This window comes from Dermacentor variabilis, chromosome 10 (assembly GCF_050947875.1).
Source record: "Dermacentor variabilis isolate Ectoservices chromosome 10, ASM5094787v1, whole genome shotgun sequence".
Lineage (NCBI taxonomy): Eukaryota > Metazoa > Arthropoda > Arachnida > Ixodida > Ixodidae > Dermacentor > Dermacentor variabilis.
Genome location: NC_134577.1, coordinates 44478723 through 44501700, shown reverse-complemented (window position 1 = coordinate 44501700; position 22978 = coordinate 44478723). Strand labels below are relative to the sequence as shown.

The window sequence follows — 22978 nt, the reverse complement described above, 5'->3', positions numbered from 1 at the left end:
CTTTCTTTCTTTCTTTCTTTCTTTCTTTCTTTCGGTCGTTCGTGGCTCAAGCTTGCTGTGACAGAGAGAGGATAGAGGGGAGCACGGGTGAGGGAGGGCTAGAAGGAAGGTGATTTGTTCGGTTGCGAGAGAAGGGCTAATGCCGGCTATAGTCGGCGTCGCTTGCCGTCGATGCCTAATCTGACGCTTGTTGCGTTGCGCGCCGCTGTAAGAATACTACAAGTGACGTAGCAAGAAAGCGTGGCTCTAGTGCGTGTGGCCCGTCGTGAGGCAGCTTTTGTTCGCTGGGCTGGTGGCGGAAAAGTCAGGCGCACAAAGGCATCCGCTGTTTCGGTTTCGTGTTTCCTCGGGGTCCTCTCCCTCTTTCTCTGTACTTCTTCCTTTCCCTCGTTATTTATATATATTCTTCCAACGCGCTAGAGTGAATAGGTCGTCATAAAGAAGTTCGTTAAATAACAACATGTCCCTTTGCGGAGATTGCAAGCACCTGTTGCTACCCCGTCCGTCCTACCTGGTACATATCGCCCTTCATGCTCCTGTGTCTAAGGTTCTGTCACGGACGGAACATATTCGCGCTTTAGCCTGTCCTGGTGGCATCGTCCTGAAAATATGAAACTGCAACATTCTTGCAGCTCTTCTGTGTAAGAATGATTCGTAGTTCGCGTCGTGCAGCAGGGGCTCAGTAAGCAGCGCATGTGTACGCTTCAAGTTGCAACTTGCAACACAGTGTTTACGGAGACTAAAGGTTGTTCTGGAGGGGGTCACACGATTTATTTGAGCATGGGCAGACATTTACGAGGTGATGTGCGAGAAACGTGTGTTAGAATATGGGGGTGGGGGGGAGGGCGATGGGGGGGAGATCGTGCTCTCGAACGCAAACCGGCTAACTAAGCAGGAGAAATACAAAACTTTGACTTTATACCGAAGTAATACTTATACACTGCCACTAACTTGGTTAGCTATGACTTGATTTTCCTGTTGAAAAGCAGGCATGAGGATCGATCAGACATCGAGCGTTTGTAGAAGACGATACTAAGTCTAAAGCACGCTCTCGTCGCACCATCACTTGTATTCCTTTTCACCACAAGCCTATGCTTGATTGCTTGCTTGCTTGCTTGCTTGCTTGTTTGTCACTCGTCAAGAGCTACTGGGTGCGTCGCTTTGTCGATAAATGCGATAAGGGCCTGGCGCGAGGCAGCCACTTCTGGTTTTGTACAATGGCCTCTTCTGGCTAGCGATGGCTACGCCAACGGCTCGCGTCCTATACACGGCAGTTTATCATGCCATCGAAGCACCACGCGAAACCTGCCGTAGTAGATTGATGGATATGGATTTCTGATGCAGAGTGCGAGGTCGCGGGCGCGATTCCCGACTGTGGTACGTGGCTACCTTTCTATGCAAGTACGGTGGCGGTCTGGGTTCTATGTGCACACTAAAAAAAAGTCGCAATTTCACCCCGTAGACGAAGCATCATTTGTGATAGCAAATTAGTAGACAGCCATGTAAAGCAAAGATAGTAGTTTTATCGGCAACTTGTAAACGTTGGTTTCCTAACCAGGTTAGCAAGGATGGTGTCAGCGTGCACAGGCAAACATGAACGCATCACACTCGCTGTCAAAACGCTGGCGTGAGGAAGCGCGGCAGCAGCAGCGAGCGAAGTGACCTTCGTGCTGTCTATCGCTTCAACGCAAACCGAGCGGCGAGAACACAGCACACTCAAAGCTACGAGCCATCAGCGCATCTAGACTGTGCATGCCCCCGAATCGGTTCGCTGCCCGCGCGACCGCGCCAAACTCAGTTGATGCCGAAATACAACGCCCCCCCCCGCCCCCTCTTCCTTCTCCCCGGTTCAATGCGCGCGACGTGAGACGGCGCGCTTCGTCGTCGCTTCTCTCCGCTGCGCGCGCGAGATTGAGCCACGTCCTTCGGCTCATCCTCGCACGCTTTTAGTCGCACATACACCATAAGGCGCGCGGAGACGGTGTTATCGCACTTGCATTTTATACGGAACACCACGGTGACGCCGAGGGCAATAATGAGCCTGGAGTGTCCATTTGATCGCTATCGCAATAAAACACACGTAGTCAAAAGTTACCCAGGACCCTCTGATACACGTTTTCTTTGGAGAGCGTGTGTTGCTACGAAACGCAAGACTTGTTTTTCTTTTCTTCTAGAACCCTTATACCGCTTAATACGTTACGCATTCATGACGGCCCGACTGATTCCGCGAAATCGGCTTTCAATACACGGAAAGGTTTTGTTTCTCGACGCCGAATCGACAAATGAAAAAAGAAACAGCATTTCCTCGACGCCGAATCGACGAAGGAAGTCCTACGCATCACCGCACCGCGGTTCACAGCATCCGTTCGTATACGTCAGTCCCGTTAATTCCCGTTTGTTCGTTCAATCGCCGCCGAAGAGTGCTCGAAGCGAGCGTTTTGAAATATAAAAAAAAAATGTACACAGTGCCGCGCGATCGCAGGTTGCTTATACATATAACACCTGATTGACTGCATGAGGTGTGCATACGACGTCTCCTGTATATTCCACGCTTAAACTCAGGTATCAACCTCACGCGCGCTCGCTCGGGGTTAGGTAAGAAAAAAAAGAAAGAACGGCAGTAGAGTCGTCCAGGACGTGGAGCCATCATATTAAACTTCAGCCCAACTACATTGGCGACGTTGATATTCTAAATGACAAACTTTTCTGTGAACGAAGCGACCGGATATAATAAGTGCGAAGCGCGCGCTCATAATTTTTTATTCTGCGTTAACTCAACTTCTAGTTAAAGCCGCAGTGGAGGACTCCATGATGGTATATTTATCACTTGGGTTTCTTTAACGTTTACCCGAAACACCGTACACCCACGTTTCTTTTTTTTCGTTCCCTTTTTTTTTTCATTTCGCCTTTATTATGTATCCTGAAGGTGTAAAATTAAGTGCAAAACCCAGGACAACCCACAAAGAAGAGACGAGACAATAGCACAGCGACAGTGCTTGTCTCGTCTCTTCTTTCTGGGTTTCCCTGGCTTTTGCCCTGAATTTTGCACCTTCAAAATACCATGTACCAACTAGCCCCACCCGAAGTTTTATTCAAGTATCCTGCTGCCGCGTCCGAAAACCGGACCCACGACAGTTCTCTCAGCGGCCAAACGCCATAGCCCCATTGCATTCCGTGTATCGTTCTTTGCGCTGGTACTAGTGGCATTGGACGCTAAACACGGGGGGGGGGGGGGGGGAGGGGGGGTCATCCGATTTGTCGCACAAGACTAGTCGCACTAACACGCATCCAACAAGTTTCCAAGCAAGGGCTTTCGTCGAGAGATGTATGCAATGCTTGAGTCCAAGGCTTCGTGATATAGACCGCTCTAGCTTCGGTCTTTTGGGGAAACGCATGATGTTCACAACAATCCGATCCATCGGAGGACATGCGTCGCATACCAACAACACACGTCCAACAAGTTTCCAAGCAAGGGCGTAGGGGGGAGGGGGGTCTGCAATGCCTGAGACTGCTGTTTCATGACACAGACCACCCTAGCTTCGGACTTTTGTGGCAACACGTGAGAGTCAGAACGGTACGATCCATGGGAGGACACGAGTCGTACCAACAACACACATCCAACACGTTTCCAAGCAAGGGTGTTGGGAGAAGTCTGCAACGCTTGAGAGAGTGGCTTCATCATCATGTAGACCATCCTAGCTTCGGTCTTCTCTGGAAACATGTGAGTGTCACAACAATACGATCTATGTGTCGTGTACCAACAAAACACGCCCAACAAGTTTCCAAGCAAGGGCGTTGGGGGAAGTCTCCAACGCTCGAGTCTGAGGCTTTATTATATAGACCACTCTAGCTTCGGTCTTTTCGGGAAACACATGAGGTTCACAACAGTCAGATCCATCCGAGGACACGCGTCAGGAATATGACGGTTCGTATACAATATATATGCAAACTCCTCTTTGGACAGATCTGTCGGAAACCTTTATTGGACAACTTATTAGATGTGATTATTATTATTATTATTATTATTATTATTAGTAGTAGTAGTAGTAGTAGTAGTAGTAGTAGTAGTAGTAGTAGTAGTAGTAGTAGTAGTAGTAGTAGTTGTCGTCGTCGTCGTCGTCGTCGTCGTCGTCGTCGTCGTCGTTGTTGTTGTTGTTGTTGTTGTTGTTGTTGTTGTTGTTGTTGTTGTTGTTGTTGTTGTTGTTGTTGTTGTTGTTGTTGTTGTTGTTGTTGTTGTTGTTGTTGTTGTTGTTGTTGTTGTTGTTGTTGTTGTTGTTGTACATCAAAGGCCCTGGTGTGGGGTATTACATGCGGGATGGGTGATCACGTCAGTAAAATGGGGATTCAATGGAAGCCTTGAAATGGCGTGGGTTGGAATGGTGTACAGCGTCGGCGGAAAGGCCATTCCAGTCCCAGGCAGTCTTCACAAAAAAGGAATAAAGGTGCGCAGTGGTTTGGGCAGGCGGGAGGTACACAGATTTTTCGTGACGTAATCGGCAAGATTTACGGTGTGCTGTAACGATGGCTGAAGTACTTGGAGGAGAACGATAACATTTGTGATGAAGACACAGTCTAGAAAACACGACACGCTTGATGGTACCACGGATCGGACGAATTTGCACGCGGCGTTCTTACTTAACGCCCACATGTTTCTCCATTTATCCCGAAGAGGTTGTGCGAAAAGCAAAAAAAAAAAGAAAAAACACCGAATGCTATATAGCCGCGTTCAGAAGCGCCTGGTTGAACGCTCTTTTCGCTGATTTCATGCGGTATGCAGCTAGGCCGCCATCTAAACCACCCGAAGAGCGGCGCACGCCCCCTTTGCAACTCCCTCGTATGCAGACTGACCTACAAGCGCGGGCGCCGGAGCTGTGTATTCGGTTGGAAAGCTTCCGTCTCGGCAGCCCCAGGTGGCAGCGTCGAGGCGCCCTATAATTACAGTCGCGTCGATATAGGCTTAGCCTATAATAGCACGGAGCCCCCCCCCCCCTCCCTGCCCCCAACTTCGACTAGACTTCTTCGAAGTTTCGGCCGAGGTCGCGAGGAAGGAAAAAAAAAAAGCGTTACGTGCCCCCAAGGGTTTGGGCCGTGCGAGGCGCAATGAGATGCGAGGCGAGGCGTCGCTTTCGGCAAGCAGACAGGCGGGCAAGCGGTTGTGCTTAGTCAAGCATTAGCATTGCAGCGAGTGTAACATCCCCTCCCCCCCCCCCCACCACCGGTAGCTTTCTATATATTATTTTTTCGACCGACTGACATCTGATGGCAGCGGTGCGGGAAACGTATCGCTGCCTCTCGCACCAACGCGGCGCGTGAAGCGTTCCGAGAGGAGGGAGAGGAGGAGGGGGAGCGAGTCTTGCTTTGGGGTTCGATTGCCGCGACGCGGGCACTTCTCGGGTCTAATTGGTGTTCGCGAAGCGTATCGGTAGCGGTCTCATTTGCATCCGCGGCTCGCTCGCCTGCCTGCGCGCGCTGCCCGATCGAGGCGGCGGCGGCGGCGGCCGCCAACGCTACGCCAGCTTTAATCGTTGCCGTCTGGCTCTCCGCGATGCCCGATCGGCGTGTCGGAATCGCGACCGTGCGTTGTCGAGCGTCACGCTAACCGTGCCGGTCGCAGAGGGGCGGGTTGTATAGCGTGAGTTATGGCGCTGGTGACGCCGTCCTCCGGTTGCCAAGACATTTCCCCTTCACCGCTCCTCTGCCCGATTACTCTTTTCTTTTCTTGTCTTCTGGGGCGAAGTATATGCAGTACCAAGCGGATCGGTATACACCGCATTTGCGGCCGTTGCTGTGTAAATGTGCGGTTGGCGAACGTTCGGGGCTGCGATGGTGGTAAAGGACGGCTCTTACTATAGGTTCTTGTAATTATACGTTGAATGCTCTCATTTACTTTGCGTACGCAGCTGACAGCCTGTGCCCCGACCTTCCTTTTCGCTGTTCTTCGTTCGGTGGGCGTTCGTTGTGTATGTTAAACTAGGCTCCGTACTTTAGTTGTTGTTGTTTTTTTCTTTACTTTGAAATGCTTCTTCGACCCAGTCAACGAGGTCGCGCTATAGGAGCAAGGATACACGATGTAGTGGAAGCCGACGTCGATCCAATGAGAATCCGAATGAAACTCTGCAATTTCCCCGCTAGCCCCGGTACCTCCGTTGACAGCAGCTTCCGCTTAGTCTCACTTGCATGTCGATCAAAAATATTAGTAGCTCCTTCTGCAGAAGATCAAAGCCTTTCTTCAGGGTCGACGCCACTCATCTTGTTAAAGTGAACATGTTGATAGATTAATGGTTGTTAACCTCTCAAAGCAAGACGCGCCTTATGAGCGATGTTGTAGCTTTAGTGAAGGGCTACGTATTATTTTCAACTACCTTTAGACTCTTGAACGAACACTCAGACCGCAGTGTATAGGCGAGCGTTGAATCCTGCCCCCTGTGGAGAGTGCTTTAGCCTGGGATCAATCTCGCAACCTCGTGCTTTATAAAGGCGCAGTGTCATGGCCATTCGGCCCCCCTGCCGCAAGTGCGAAACCGTGTGTGGCGAAAGTCGTTGCTCAAGTGAAATGCTAGCGACCATAGCAAAGCCCGAGGACTACAAACAAAATTCACCCAAGCTCTCTCATCACGTTAGCATGCAACACGAGCTGCTGACGCAAGGGCGATTTGCACGCTCACAATGTCTGGCTGTGATTGCTTTTTTATAGCGTCCGGGTGTATGTACAGAGGGGTACGCCAAACCGTCAGCCCCGCCGAGAACCATATCGAAGCCATCGCAGTCGTTATGACGGCGATTAAACGTTCATTTATGCGTTCTGTTTGAGTAGCGAAGGCCTTCGTGGCCAACGCGGCCGCCCACCAGTCTTTGCAGAGGCACGCTCAAGCAATTGACGCAGGTGCATGAGGAGATAGCTGGATGGAGCTAAAGGCTGAGGGGTGATTGATCAAGTCTGCGAGTCGGCAACACCGGTAGCGCCGACCTTCGTTAGAGCATCGCGCAATGTATGCTTGTTATCGAAAACAGATACACGCACAAATACGTGCATGCCCATGTTTCTCCCTCTCTCTCTTTGTGTGTCCTTATGCGTGTGTTCCTTTTATCCATTTTACGCGAGACGCGTTCGCGATGATATCGAATACATACTCAAGTGAAACTTAATCGTGTTTCTATTTATTTTGTTGTTGTTCTATCGTTCTTGAATTTCAAATCGCCTAATATTTTATTTCTTTTGGTTGCAGGTAAGCACGAATGCTGTTTTCCCGCGAGTACACCTGTTTCTGTACCGGCTCCCTCACAGAGAACGAACAAAGCAGGTAAAACAAGCCATACATAACCGGTTGGATATGTTACGCCTCGACTACCGCTCGGTTTTGCTCTCGCGAGTATCCTGAACGTCTGAAATGACTGTCGTGCGCGTTATTCTGTGTGCTGTGATATAGTTACTTCCCCTGTTTCGTTTCTTTTTTCTTCTTTCTCACTCCCTCTCTCTTTCCCAGCACAAAGTCGCCATACGCGGGTACCCCCTGGTTAACCTTCCTGTCTAAGGTGCATGCGCGCGCCTAAAGTACTTTTCAAGGACGCAAGAGCCTACTTGCATTGAGGTGTTGTTTTGTTTCGACTTCGCGCTTTTAATTATTGTTACGCACATCAAGCTCCTAAATATGTACAAACGTCTAGCACGTCCGCAGCCGCGTATTATTAATGCGAAAGCGTTATATGCCCCATTAAGCGAAAATCCGTCCGCGTGACCGAAAGATGGTGCCAAAAATGGTCGACGGTGCAGAGAGTAAAAATACGTCGAAAAAAAAAAAAAACGTGGATTGACGTCAGACTTCTCAGAGAGGTTCCTGTAAACAAAGCAAATCCAAGGCTTTGAAAAGGAAACTCTTTACGTTCCTGTCTGGGTGGGAATCGAACCCGGGCCTGCGGCGTAGGAGAAGCAGTACGCTTCCCCAACACCACGGCAGCTCCACAGTTCTCTGCTGACCAAAGGTGTGGCCTAGGGCGTAAGTCATTAGGCACGTGACTGCGCGGCCAGTGGGGAGGAGGTGGCCCCACGTCGTGAGTGTATGACATGAGCGCGCCCGTGGCGTTCAGAGGTCTTTAAAGGGACACTAAAGCGAAACCATAAATCAGTTTAGACTAACGAAGCATTGTTTGAGAACCCTGCAGGCAGTCATTAAAAAAATAGTTTGGTTATTAGACGAGAAAATGAAGGTCCAAGTATCAGTATTTTAATTTCGCGCCGAAACCCCTGCGCCGGTACGTCAGCGTGACGTCAGGGACTCCAAAGTACGTTGTCGCATTTGGGCCGCGTTGGCTGAATAAAGGTTCCCGAAACTTGCCATGTTTAATATTTCGTTCCTTTAGAACACAATGTAGTCAATCTGTACCGCTATATATAATTAGTAGGCCCTAGAAGATGCCATCAAAATCCACGACGTCACAGCCCCCAGGTGCGGGAACTTAAGTAGGCGTCGCCACCCGTATTTCGTTCTTGCGCTTTTTCTGGCTTACCAAGCGTCTTATCACTGTAAGAGTGGTGTTCTTGCTGTTGTAGCCCGGTAATGTACTGATGCAGAAGAAATTATTTTTCACTTTAGTGTCCCGTTAAACGGTGCAAGCATTCCCACACGTAAGTAAGCAGTCTTAGGAGCCTCTGCCGATTTTTTATAAACTTCTTAAATTTAATTACGCGGTTTTACGTGTCAAAACCACCGTCTGATTATGAGGCACGCCATAGTGGGGGACTCCGGAAATTTCGACCGCCTGGGGTTCTTTAACGTGCGCCTAAATCTAAGTACACGGGTGTTTTCACATACCGCCCCCATCGAAATGCGGCCCCCGTGGCCGGGATTCGATCCCGCGACCTCGTGCTCAGCAGCCTTTTTTTTTAATTTCTGTTCATGCCGAGAGCACTAGCATGCGGCTTGGACATGCGAACAGCTTCGTCCAATCGTAAGAGCAGCAATCCAAACACATTGCTGTGCCTGTGCAGCGAAGTAAGGATATTTTGGTGAGATTCACAGAAATATATCTTTTCGCTTCTTCTTTTACTTTTTTTTAATGCGTAGCCAAGTGTTTTGTGTATAGCCAAGCGAAAAAATAAAGAGAGCTCAGCGACTCGATTTTTGTTAGTACCACGAAAGCCAACAGACAATGAAGCAAAGGAAAGCATATGGGTTGGCTTTGTAGTTTGCGTGATTGACTTGCATGATTGCAACAAGGAAAAATATTAAAAACTTGAACGTTGCGTTCCGTGAGGCGCCATTTTTTCCCTATAAATGTATGGACTGTACCTTCTAGATGTGATAGTCAACCAGAAATGGATTTCATGTGATCATACATTAGGATTATTTGACGCAGAGACAATAGCACACAAGCGATTGACCGAAATGTCCATGTGCTGATCAAAGCAACCACACGTTATACATTGCCACGTGGTAGTGACGTATAAAGAACACAGTAGCAATATTGTGGAAGACGAAACTAACTTTTATTGGGCGAACCTGCGCCCACAAACACAGGCTAGACTTAAAGAACGGCGACAGCGGCGAAAGTCGGCGATCGTCAAAATCTGATCAGCGGGTCAAGTGCGTCGACTTTTATACATCAGTGATCGAACGTTCCAGAGTAGTCGCTGGCACCCGCGTGCCTTCCACAAAGTTCTACACCATTGGCGTCGCGCATACATGGAATCAGATTACACAGGGTTCGGCGACAACAGACAGCGGATAGAAGCATCGATAACATTCTAGAAACTTCCGGTACATGTAGCGCGTCCTGCGCTGAGCGATAACATTTGTTAGGCGGTGAAACGTGGTCACCCGATAAACAAGTACAGGTGTCAGTCTATATATATCTCTCTGTGTGTGTGTGTGTGTGTGTGCGTGTGTGTGTTTCTTGGTTCAATATTCTTGGTTTCAATATACGGCACATTCCCTAAAGATGTCTTTCTTTATTTAAACGCCCGCGATAGCCAGTCTTAGATTTCGAGCAACCGCCACCTTTTATTTCCCTTTTTTTCGTTCTTTTTGTCTCTTTACCCTACGCCGATGCTGTAACGGCCGAGCTTAGACCGTGGTTGCCCACCATACATCCTCGTTTGCCGGAGAGAGGAATAATGGTGACCATAAATTTGAATTAACCCGCCTTAAAGCACACGGATGTAAATAATAACAAAAAAATATTTTTTAAGCAACAGTCCCGGCCTGCAAGGTATCCTGCCCGAAGAGTTCTCGCCACTGTGCCTCGAAAACCCTATACTGGAGACGGATGGGTGCCCTGTCAAAAACGGAACATGTGGAACGGAAAGGAACGGAGCAGACGAACACAATGCAGGCGTCGACGCCATGGGGTTGGCTCGCGCTGTTGTTAGGCGATGCCTGCGTTGTCTGCGCAGTTATCTGTGTGAGCGAAGATATGCTTTTCGGAGGGATGTATAGGACGGCCATTGTAGTAGCAACGGCGATCATATTTCCTCATTGCGGATCACGCCGCTCTTCCTTTTTGACCGGAAGACTGCTTCGAAATGGACTCTCGAGAACGCAGAATCTGCTGCTGTTTGCGGTCAGGTGTAACGCGATGCCTCTGCGGATGCGTCGTTCGGGGTCGGATTTAGGCGCTCCGTCAGCCTAAAAATCTGTGCAGTGGGGCGGAACGCTTGAGGCTCGGCAGAGACGTTTCGTTCTTGATTGCTTTCGCGCGCAGTCAAGCAGACACTCGTTGCTGCGTGTTCTTAGATCTATGTCGCGTGATTACGCTGCGGGAGAAGCAGACCTTTCTGACAATCCACTGTGAAGCCGTCGTAAAATTCTGATTTGCTTATTTATTTATTCAACTCGGTTGAGGTAAGACAGCTGAGGTGCTATGAGAGAGGGTTTAATGCTTAGACTTCGCGCTGTGATAGACCATGAAGAAGCGAGCTTTTCTAACAGACTGAGAAACCAACGTCACGGGCCCATTGATTGATTGATTGATTGATTGATTGATTGATTGATTGATTGATTGATTGATTGATTGATTTTAGTCAGTCGCAGGAAGAGAACTTTGGTTGTTTTAGAGACTGTATAGAGCGTAGAACTTCGCCGTGTGATATGTCGCTGATAAGCGAATTTTTCTAACTCTACTGCGAAGCCACAGTTAAATATTTATTTATTTATTTATTTATTTATTTATTTGCTTAGTTACCCAACGTCCGTAATTAATTGCCGCAGGAGCTCCGAAAAATATCCTTTGTCGCAAATACTCCGATTTCGCTTGCGCCGTCTGATGGTCATTATCTTATGGCACGCTACACGAACATTCTTGCATTCCGCCCGATGAGAACGTGGTCGCTGTAGCGGCGAATCCAACCGTCGACTTGGCGCTAAGAAAGTCATAACCACTGAGGCATTTCGACGTGTAAAGTGACGGCTCACAGAAAAATGTCGCGTTCTCTGGGTTTGAACTTATTGCTAGCAGAAAATTTGCACAGAAAAAAACAACTTATAAGTTGCTCGAGAAACGGACTTTTCCGAAATTAATTATCGGAGAACAAGCAAGCGAAAGTCTTAGATTGGTGCCAGTGTTGTTATGGCGTAACTCATTATTGCGCCTTAACGAAGGCAACCCGGCTTTTCAAGTAATCCGATCCATCACGACGATGGCAAAATCGCAAATATGATAAGAAAGTGCGCGGTTAAAAAGTGCAGAAGAAATCACGCACAAAAAAAAGCTAGGTTGTCAAAGCCAATTGGTCTGCAGCTTGGTAAAGGACGTATTCCTTACCTGAACTTTCTTGACTGCAGTAATAACTTCGTGTGTTTCCCCAACTATCCCTGTAAAACACATTATGTGAAATTCATGAAGAATCTTCATGAACTCCATAAACCTTGTGCGGGAAACGTACGAACAAAAACATGCGGAGCTAGCGTGCAGTCGGCGTGAAATGTCAACACCGCTGGGTAGAACAGTTCAGTATTTCGGCAGACTGGGCTCGCAGCTTGATGTTCAGATTTTCAGTCTTTATTATAGTACATACGGACAACATATGGTTGTGTAGTTTCACTGGTTATGCGATCACGAAAATCCTGGGAAGTTCATTGGTTGCTCAGAAACGGTGGTTCTGAAACTTTCGATGCCGACTATACGGTGTGCGTAATCATTCCAGCAGAATTTAAACGTTTCGCTATATATATATATATATATATATATATATATATATATATATATATATATATATATATATATATATATATATATATATATATATATATATATATATATATATATATATATATATATACACACCATCAGGGCCTTTGGGGCATTACAGGTGGGTACATGGTTGAACAAGAACGGAATCTTAAGTTGCAGATGAATAATTCAAAAAAACAACAGAAAAACAAAGCACACAGATACATAAAGCACATAGTGCAGGGCTGAAAAAATACATTCAAAGTACAAAGATAAGCTAACGTGTTTAAGCTACAAATGCAGAAAATTTTTCATCGAGTCTTTGAAGGCCACAGGGTCTTCTATGCAGGCTATGGATGGGTGCAGGTGGTTCCACTCTGTTGTAGTTTTCGACAATAAAGATATACATGCCCTATATCATTCGAATATCATCCTGCAGTGTACATAAAATTGTGCGGCGACGACGACGATGATGATCTAGAACCACAGCATTATCCGGCAGGAGGACTTGCTTTGGGCTACTTGTTCGCTTAACAACATATTGTCGTGCGAAGGCACAATCACAAAGAAGACACGTCTGTCTGCTACATGTGTCTGTGTGTCGTGTGATTGTGTGTCGTCGTGTCTGTGTCTGTGTGTGTGTCGTGTCTTTGTGTGTCTGGGTGTGTGATTGCCTGTCGTGTGTCTGCGTGAAGTGACGTCCATGTGTGTGTCTTCTTTGTGACTGCACCTTCGCGGTGCATTATGTCGTCAAACAGCATTCTCATCTGTTCGTAGCACCAAAAGCATCACAGGCAAATAAGTACCAGCCGAAGATTCAGAGTGGCATACCGACAGCGATGATACTTTTAATACACTCTGCAATGCTTTACGTACCAGCGGCGCATAGCAACGCATTACCTAATAATTCGCATGGGCCTGGCGTGCGAGCCTGGCCTTGCGGTTTTTGTTTGTTTGTTTTGGTTGTTCTTCTTTTAAATAGTGGCTGCCCCGTAGGATGCTGCGCGCTTATTGCTTCCTCGAAATGCGCGCCCAGAAATCATTTTATAAATCTCTCAATTAAGCAAGGTCAAATCACAAAGCTCATACAAACATTGGACCGTGCCCCATTTTCCTTAATGATCGCTTCATTTGCCGTCGTGATAGAGGGACCTTCATAAGAATTCATATTTGAAGTCCCGAAATTTCGGAGGTGATAACGCGCGTGCTGATGGCTGTTATTGAAATTCTTCTCCCCGAGCACCTCATTATCTCTGTGGACTCCCTATAAAGAGCGCTACCAATAAAGGAAATTTTGCCGCAGTGGCAGCACTTGATGAGAAAATTCCTCCGCAAACTTCACACAAGCGAGAGAACAAAGAAGTAAAAAAAAAAAAGAAAAGATTGACAGTGAGCAGACGACGCAATTTAAACGAAACAAAGGCAACAGCAGGCGAAGCAGAAAAAGAAACAGACGATTAAAAACAAGAAGTAAGGCCACAACAAACGAGACAAAAGAATAAGAAAAGGAAGGAACGTCACGTGGCGGCTACGCGCTGCCAGAAACAATCAAAATGCCGGAAAGAAAACGGACGGCAAGGAAAGATGTGAAGAAACCGAAGCAGACGAATAAAGAAGCGAAACATATACGGCGGCATGACGCAATGGCTAGAGAGGTGAAAACGCAAGCAATGCAGCGCAGCACACAAAGCGAAGCAGACGAAACGATTCACGGGCCGGCGGGCCGGATCCGCATCGGTGGTGCTCAGGTGAACGCACTTCCGCCTTCTTCATATGCGAACAATGGAGAGATATGAGCAAAGCGCCGTGCACTTTTTTTCCCCTCCTCCTCGTAGGCGGCCTCTACCTTGAATCTTGCGTAATTCAGGCGCCCGCGGCTTTGTAACGCGCTCAAGCTAAACAAGAAAAGCACGTGCAAAGACAACAATGACGTTAACAATGGACGCTGTTGATGTGTACTGCTGCTGCTGCTTCTCAGCACCTTTCCTATGGACACGGCGGCACGCCATTTTACCCACTTCTGCTCTGACTGTTGACGCCACTCTGATAGTGGTGGCGTGTTGTTTGTTTTCGCCTTCTTATCCTAAAAAAAAAAGGAAAAACCGTCAATAGCGGATTTTTTTTTCACCCAGACTCACTTCTTTTTTAAAGTGTGACGGTGAAAAATGAAACCGCAGGAAAATAACACAAAAACATCCACCGCAACAAAGAAATGCATTGTGCAATATAAGCATGTGAAGCCGCGTGCGCCTTCAGACATTGTATTGTGACAGTACTTACCTTCAGACATTGTCGACAATAGGTAGATGCCGCTTTAGCGCGCCGCAGCCTAATTACTAATGATGCGATCCTATATACTGCGAATTCGCTTTATTGTGAAATATCTGTTTACGGGTTATACTGAAGTTCGTGTTCATGACTGGGCTGAGATTGCTACTAGCCGGACCATGTGGGATCCATAATATCGCCGATGACTCTGACACTGGCAGAGCGCCGAAGTCGCGCTGCGAAGCGGCAAACCTTAGGTTACGTGCACACCAATCACACGAGCCAACCCCTCGCAAAAAAAAAAAAAAAAAAACTGCGGGTTCGTTATTATGGACTCTGTATCGGCTGCTATGATCCCCTTTTGACGGAAGTTTAAGCGATGGTTAAACGGTAGACAATCTTGTCGCCCTCCGCAACACCTACAGGCTAAGGCAAGAGAGACTCTTTCTCGAATTTGCCCGACCTAAAATGTCCTCAGACCTGTGAATTTTTACTGGAGACCCTTGCTCCTCAAAATCTGCCTTTCCTCATTTTAACGTGTCGCCTTCAAGCCCCCTTGTCATTTTCCCCCTCGCCACACGGCGAAGAAAAACGAAACTTTGCCCGCCGCCACAACCATCTCTGGGATTCGAACTCGCGCCCAAAAGGCAATCGGTGGTTGGAAGCGGGGACGAGCAAACTATTGACTTTGCAATTACGTGGCTCTGGAGCTTGCGGCAATTTATGCAGAGTTTTGTGCGTCACGCAGGCTCCAAGGAGGGTGGTGTATGCGCATGTATATCGTAGGCCACAGTATAGTCAATGCGGTAGCGGACGAAGACCGCGTTGTGTACGTCGAGAGTAAGTTACTCTCGTAAAGGCGGCAGTGTCCTCGGTGAAAGCCTGGAAGCAAAAGCAAATCGATAGGTGATATCCAAATTTATGTCCCAGCTATGGTTGCCTCTTAGTTACCTGAAAAAGATCTCGAAGGCTGGGCTTTTTGCAAATTGGCAGCGCTGGAAGTGATCGCGGAGCCGAAACACGCGATTGCCGCCACGTTTTCTAAGCGCCATCTAAATCTGCTGATTTTTCGTAACTCACGCCGTTCGTCATGCAGTTCTTATTCATACAGTTCTTATACCACAGGCTAAATGATAGCCTGTGATATAACGCTAACGAGACCAGTGCTGTGCCAGTGATTGCAGCTCCCTGCGAAATAAGCGCGCCTTTTCCACGGCGCCGTTAATTAATTATACGCCGTCGTCGGCATGCATGTTCTTCACACAATCGGCCGTTGTTGCGCTGGACTCGCGTCGACAACTTGTTGCTTCTCGGACACGTTACCTTGGGGATAAAAGACAAATCGCGCGCGGGAAGGTCTGAGTAAATGAAACCCTGCCTCGAATTAGCACAGCCGCAAGGCGTCTCATATACCTAGGTATGTCCATTGGGCGCGGCGTCAGCGCGGAGGGACCGGCGAAGCTCATGTGCTTTGCAAGCACTCGTACGTGAGCGGAAATCTGGGGCTGCTGCTTAGGGGGTACAGGGGCCCATTCGTTCCGCCCAATCATCGAAGTAAACCGGCACGAATAATGTTCCGCACTGGCACCGCCGCTTCCATGTAGCTGCGGTTCGGGCAACACTGAACGCAACTGCCGAATAAGTTGAAGCTTGAGCGATTTCGTGTCGACTGCAGCACGGGTTTGCCTGGAAACCGTAAGCCTTAAGCAAGTGCATTACGACATAGAGTTTCATACCGAAAACGCTATACGGAAACCTCATGGTTGGAATACAAGTACACTGCACGCAATTGTCGGATGAGTTGAGCGATTACGTGCCGACTCTCGTTCGGGTTCGGTTAGAAACCGGAAGTCCTAAACAAGTACCTTACACCATATATACAGTTCCAAACAGACGATAGGTGAAACTGTGGCGCTATTTCTGTGCGTTAAATTGGGTGGTAAACCCATATGAACGGGTGTTTTGGAGTTCGCCCTTGACTACCGACGCCTATGCTGATCAAACTTAGTTCGATAAAACTGGCTCATCTTTCTTTTTCTTTTTTTTTTTTGCGGACTTTTGTTTGTGCATGCAACTTCCTGCGTAGTCAACTCTGCTTGTATGGGGATTAGTATAGTCGTGCTGTTCAAACAGCGATAACCCTTAATCTCATGCACAGGTCGTGCGAAAACCCGACGCCCACTCAAGGAGGTTTCTAGGTGTTATGAAGATTGTTCTAGGAAAACTGGCCACCCTGTATACGCAATGCCTCATGACCTCGAGCGCACCGGAATCTTGGAAGAACGCTAACATAATCCTAATCAATAAGAAAGGGGACGCCAAAGACTTGAAAAATTATAGACCGATCAGCTTACTGTCCGTTGCCTACAAAGTATTTACTAAGGTAATCGCAAATAGAATCAGGAACACCTTAGACTTCTGTCAACCAAAGGACCAGGCAGGATTCCGTAAAGGCTACTCAACAATAGACCATATTCACACTATCAATCAAGTGATAGAGAAATGTGCAGAATATAACCAACCCTTATATATAGCTTTCATTGATTACGAGAACGCGTTTGATTCAGTCGAAACCTCAGCAGTCATGGAGGCATTACAGAATCGGGGTGTAGACGAGCCATATGTAAAAATACTGAAAGATATCTATAGCAGCTCCACAGCCACCGTAGTCCTCCATAAAGAAAGCAACAAAATCCCAATAAGGAAAGGCGTCAGGCAGGGAGATACGATCTCTCCAATGCTATTCACAGCGTGTTTACAGGAGGTATTCAGAGACCTGGATTGGGAAGAATTGGGGATAAAAGTTAATGGAGAATACCTTAGTAACTTGCGATTCGCTGATGATATTGCCTTGCTTAGTAACTCAGGGGACCAATTGCAATGCATGCTGACTGACCTGGAAAGGCAAAGCAGAAGAGTGGGTCTAAAAATTAATCTGCAGAAAACTAAAGTAATGTTTAGCAGTCTCGGAAGAGAACAGCAGTTTAGGATAGGTAGCGAGGCACTGAAAATGGTAAGGGAACACATCTACTTAGGGCAGGTAGTGACCGCGGATCCGGATAATGAGACTGAAATAATCAGAAGAATGAGAATGGGCTGGGGTGCGTTTGGCAGGCATCCTCAGATCATGAACAGCAGGTTGCCATTATCCCTCAAGAGAAAAGTATATAATAGCTGTGTCTTACCAGTACTCACGTGCGGGGCGGAAACCTGGAGGCCTACGAAAAGGGTTCTACTTAAATTGAGGACGAGGCAACGAGCTATGGAAAGAATGATGGGTGTAACGTTAAGGGATAAGAAAAGAGCAGATTGGCTGAGGGAACAAACACGAGTTAATGACATCTTAGTTGAAATCAAGAAAATGAAATGGGGGGCATGGGCAGGACATGTAATGAGGAGGGAAGATAACCGATGGTCATTAAGGGTTACGGACTGGATTCTAAGGGAAGGGAAGCGTAGCAGGGGGCGGCAGAAAGTTAGGTGGGCCGATGAGATGAAGTTTGCAGGGACGACATGACCACAATTAGTACATGACCGGGGTAGTTGGAGAAGTATGGGAGAGGCCTTTTCCCTGCACTGGGCGTAACCAGGATGATGATGATGATGATGATGATGATGATGATGATGATGATGATGATGATGATGAAGAAGGAGAAGAAGCAGAAGAAGAAGAAGTTGGACAGCGTTTAATAAAAACATAATGCTTGGTGTATCACTTCCTGAAATGTTCTTCTTCTACCTCCAGCAAGCCATTCCGCGAACGCAGTGTCGTCGCAGTGAGGTTACTCCATTTATATTCGCCTCCTTTCAGTGCTAAGTTCCGTTACTCTGATGAAGCCATCGATGTGAGCCGAGGAGCACCGCAATGTCGGCATCATTTGTTTTCTGCGAGCTTAAACAAGTGTGGCGGAGTTGCTATATACGTCAGGAAGCCTATGTCATAAGCTTCCGTATTGAGTTTGACAATTCAGGTATTCCTTCACGCACACCGAGCTTCCGGGACCGGTGGATACGCGGCGCTGAAAGGTCTTCTTACATTCGGCTGTCTTCGTGACACATCTTCCATCGCTAGAGACTCGAACCGGCGACGTCGTGGCCAGAAATCACAACGCGTCTCACACCTCCGAAGCCACCTCGCAGCAAGGCGCCTCGCGCGTGTTGAAGTGTCCCGGGAAACACGTGACCAATGATCACGCAGCGCGCTATATGGCAGGAGGCAAGGTGCGTGCGAGGCGCGAGTCGGCCGCCAGCCCGCTGCGTGGAGTGGGTCTTGACGGGTCGGCTCGACCTTCTGACCTCTGTGCCACCCCCCCCCCCCTCCGCACCCGCTACACACGGCCCGCAGGCCGAACTCCGCCGGACGCCTGACTGACTGACTGACTGACTGACCCGTTCGGACGACGGGCCGGCGATTACATCGACGAGGCGCGCGTGCCATTGCAGTATGAGGTCAGCGGCTGCGAGCTGCATGGCCGCATGACCGCACAAAGATAAAAAAAACTAAAGAAAGAAACAAAGAAAGAAAAACGTTGGAAGCACTTAACGGTATAGCATGAAACGCGAGAGCGCCGTAAGCACTTATGCGCATACCCGCGTGCTTCCTATATAGCGCGTCGTTCGAAGTCGGCGCCGAGGCATACAGTCTCGGAAGCCGCCCGGCCCGGCAACGGGTCTACGCGGAAGGAAACGTTCATGATGAGAACGGAAGTTCCCGAGATCGTGGTACTATAGTATGCTGGCGCGAGCTTCGATTGCCGGAAGCTGTCATTCTCCCTGAACGGAGACATCTGGGACGAGCGGGGTAGATCGAACCTGCGGGGCTATGCAAGCTCGCTCTTCTGATGACCCATCGTCCGGGGCACCGCTGGCGGCGCTGTATCGAAGAAAGGATAATAGCAAAAGTGGTCTGAACGAGCCACCGATTTCTCTCTCTCTCTCTCTCTCTCTCTTGTGTGTGTGTGTGCGTGGCGCTTGTGTAATCACGGAGGACTGTCCGGTTTTGTCGTTGACGTGGGGTATTCGTGAATGATACATCGAATCGGGGACGGGCGACGCGAGTCGTCTGTGCGACACATCTTCTGGTGAGACCACACGAGCTCGTGCCAGCGGAAACATGCAGAAGGGGACGCACGTCTGTCGTCTGCTCCGGGTCCGTGTAGCAGACGAAAGCAAATTCGCTAACTAACACTTTGCTAACTATAACTGGATGGAGTATTCAAATACCCCGCCATAGAGCCGACCGACACAATTTTTTTGTGGCTTGAATTCTTCAAAAAGCACCCTCGCTGTTCGCCTTGTGCCCGCGGCAAGCATTAACTCTGTGCTCCTTGGTGTCTCACAGACGGCGGAACGCGAACGGGAAATCATGAACTAGAACACCTGTCACGAGTAATACCTCGAAACTGCGATGACGCACCTCTATACATATCCGGTTGTCAAAGCATGCCGCCACCACCAAACTAACCTGACAAGTGAAAGTCATGCCAGCATCCACGCGAAGTTGCGAAAGCCACGGAGGCGGAACGAATGTAATGCGGGCAGTAAGCGCTAACGTTTTCCCGTTTCATTTGCGCGTGACAGTGCGTTTCTAAAATGGCTTTCACAGATGGATATCACTTTTTTTACGCTGATGTTATTCTACGTCGGAAAGGTCACACCGGGCTTTCGTCTAAGCAGACGAAAGAGTCCTTGCAGCAGAAGACATGGGGACTAGTTTTGTACTTCGTGAAGTTTCCGTACTGGCATCGGCTCTCCAAGCCTTGTGCACGGTTTCTGTTTCTACGTGCCTCATATGACAAGTAAGACCATTCCCTCTTTAGATTATTTGTTCTTGTGCGGACGTAATATGCAGAAGTCGCTTGCATACGCTCATATACATATAAGTTACAAGCCTCCTAGTGGGCACTGCTGTATGTTTGTCAAAGCAGACGGCTCGCTTTTAGAACGACGCGCGGAGGGCACGATTGAAGAATTAAACCACCACACGACGCGATGAAGCGACCAGGACATGCAGTGTCCCCGTTCTTTCTCCTTGCCTTACTGGTTCTCTTGTGTTAGTATGCTTCTTTCACAATGTCAAGCCAATTCGCCCAAATTGCTCTGTTCGCTCTTACGCAGAGCGACAGCCATATACGGGTGGTGGGTTTTGTCGAACGCCAACAGACGGCAACGCGTGTTCTTTATTACTTTTTTTTTTCGGGATCACTCCGAATAGACGGCTCTCCTATTCACAAAACGACACGACAGATGACAGTTATGTTGCAGTCCGCTCTCTCGCAGACCGCAGCCACCCGGTGGCGCCATAATCACGCGTCCGTTGCGCCAAAGGGCGGTTGTTATCTGCGCAACCTTTTTCCACGCGCGTGGCGACCTAGAGGGCCACTCACCCGAAAGCCCTCGGAGAGCTGTAATTTGCCTTTCGCCGTGTATGGCCCCCAACAGCCGCGCATATGCGTGCGTGACGCAACAATTGCTCAGAACTAACACACGCAAGCACAGACACAAAGAAAAAACGAAACCACTCCCACGTGCCTTCCTCCCCGATGCGTCCTCGACTAAAGGCGACGCCATCTTGTTCCGCCCCACCGCAAAGCTTTATGTCTTCTTTTTTTCCCCCTGATCCTGCTCTGTTACGTACGCATTCTTTCCGCCATGCCTGTGCTTTCTCATCGGTCGTGACCCAATTAGGCGTCCGCTGTTTAATTAGCAAATTGTCAGGTTTGCGCCCGACCGGGCAGGATAAAAGCATGCGTGTCGTCTCTGCTGTCGTTGCAAGGGGCGTGCAATGCTGTGAAGCCCTGCGGCTGCCGTCAGCTCGCCACGTCGCTCGCGGTTCCTTCTCATGAGTGTGTCGTCTGCTCGCGCCCAGACGACATCAAACAGCGGTACCGGTGACGCGAAGCCAGTGTGACAGTTACGAGCGACCTCTATCGAGCGGCCCGCGAAATTGCTCTCCACAATCGCCTGCGAAGTACTGTACTTCGTCTCGAACATTAATGACAAGCTCTGGAGTATGCTAGTATGCCGTCCGCAACGCTGCATAAATTTACCGGGGGCGACGTGCGGCCATTCTTTTCCCGCCTATCTGCCTGAGCGGTCTCGTTGTCTTCGCTTCCGCAACATCGCATGCGGTCATTGTTTTCGTTCACGAAGCGCCGGCTTTTGGACGCGTCGCCCTAACGTGTCGCAAGCCTCGACATCGTCGCCCTCTGGTTTTTTTGTTGTTGTTGTTTTTTTCATTATCGTCACTGGCAAAAAAAAAATTTGATTAGCTCCACTCTTCGCGTTGGCCAAGAGGCTGTACGGGGTCAGCTCGGTGTTGCGTTCTACCTGCTCGCGCTAATTGAATGGCGTATACAGACACGCAGTTATTACGATCTTTGGTTGAGAGAGCGCGACACCGACGACGTTGCCCCGTCAGGCTGACACTTTGTAGTGCGCGTCTGTCCTGGCCGTTCCGAGCAGGCGAGTAGACGTCGCAGGTGACCCGCCATATTTGCGCTCGGCCGGGTTTTTTGAGGCTGTTGCCTGCAGCGGTGACAGCGCTGTAATTAGGGCACGATCGAGTCCACGTTGCAAAACTCTTCGTCGCGCCACTTCACCGCTTTAGCGATACTAGCGACCCTGTTGGGTCACTTTGTTTCTCCATCAAGACTGACGAAGCAGCAAACTGTGGCAGTCAAAAGTGCTCCCGGAGTAAGCGTCATCGAAGAGCTTCGACGACAGTGCTGCCCTCTGCGCGTTCCTAATCACAATGGTAATGCCGCCCTCCGTAGAAGCGCGGGTTTCCACCAGGTGACTACCTTGGGGTATTTGTCTAGCAGTTTATGCTTAGTAGGAATGCTAAAGGCAGCAAAACTTCAGCAGAAAGCACGTTGCATATGTTTAGCAGATAGTACACTCGGTCTTGTTGACTTGTTTATATTAGTGCAATTGTTTTCAGGTTGAGTTGTATTGCGATTGCAGGTCTTTTTCCTTTCTTTTCTCTCTTTTTCTTTTAGGTGCTGGAATGTACATGTTTTGAGCGTTCGCACAAACATAATTTAAGGGCGTTCCATCCCTGTTAATTTTCTCAACGTCGATGCAAGATTCAGACCTAATCGAATATAACTAAACCATGCCAATTTCGCCCGGCGATTACCATCGTTTAGTTTAAACGCCGGGGTCATATTCTCGACCGCCACATTGTCAAATTTCGCCACGTTGTCAAGTTCTGTCACGGTGACTTTTTGAGTCAACTAGGGTAGTGCCGTAGCGGCCGCTTGAGTCCAATCACATTTGATAATGTGGCGAATACGACAATATGGCGTAATTTGATGATTTCCAAAATCGCATCTTCCTAACTTCTGAAGGGTGAAAAATGCGGAACGTTATCTTCCAAAACGCGCAAAAACAAAATATTTTGAGAAGTTATCTGGAGATCTGCATGCACCGCTGAGAGATAGATTCGGGAGTACCGGCAGGACGTTTGGCAAGCGCTGTCACGTGGCCCCCAAAATCGGGTGGCGTGCTGCGCCTCCATGCGACTTCCAATCTCGGTTATAAT

At 48.6% G+C, this 22978-nt stretch overlaps 1 protein-coding gene across 1 annotated transcript in view; it reads left to right on the top strand.

Annotated features, from left to right (window-relative positions):
* Positions 1-22978, top strand: part of LOC142560440 (ATP-binding cassette sub-family G member 8) — a 315705-nt gene that overhangs the window by 195161 nt on the left and 97566 nt on the right. The window lies entirely within an intron of this gene.